The sequence below is a fragment of the Theobroma umbraticum genome, unplaced genomic scaffold, assembly GCF_002168275.2.
Source record: "Theobroma umbraticum cultivar Fairchild unplaced genomic scaffold, ASM216827v3 scaffold_266.0, whole genome shotgun sequence".
Classification (NCBI taxonomy): domain Eukaryota; kingdom Viridiplantae; phylum Streptophyta; class Magnoliopsida; order Malvales; family Malvaceae; genus Theobroma; species Theobroma umbraticum.
The window spans coordinates 10,594-10,812 of record NW_018397312.1 but is presented as its reverse complement, the minus strand read 5'-3'; positions in this window follow the sequence as shown (position 1 = coordinate 10,812).

Genomic DNA, 219 nt, shown 5'->3' with positions numbered 1-219 from the left:
ATAGTAATAAGGCTTTTGAAGGAGTTGGTGATTACAAACAAACTTTTCTTGTTAGTAAATGGCTTTTCCTTCACATTGTTCAAGGCAAACATTCAATTATAATCTGTGTTCACAAAAAATGTAAAAAAAAATTCAGCTTAAAATCAATTATGAGATTACAACTCAATTTGAAGTGAGTAATAAGGCTTTTGAAGGAATGGGTGACTATAAATGGATTTT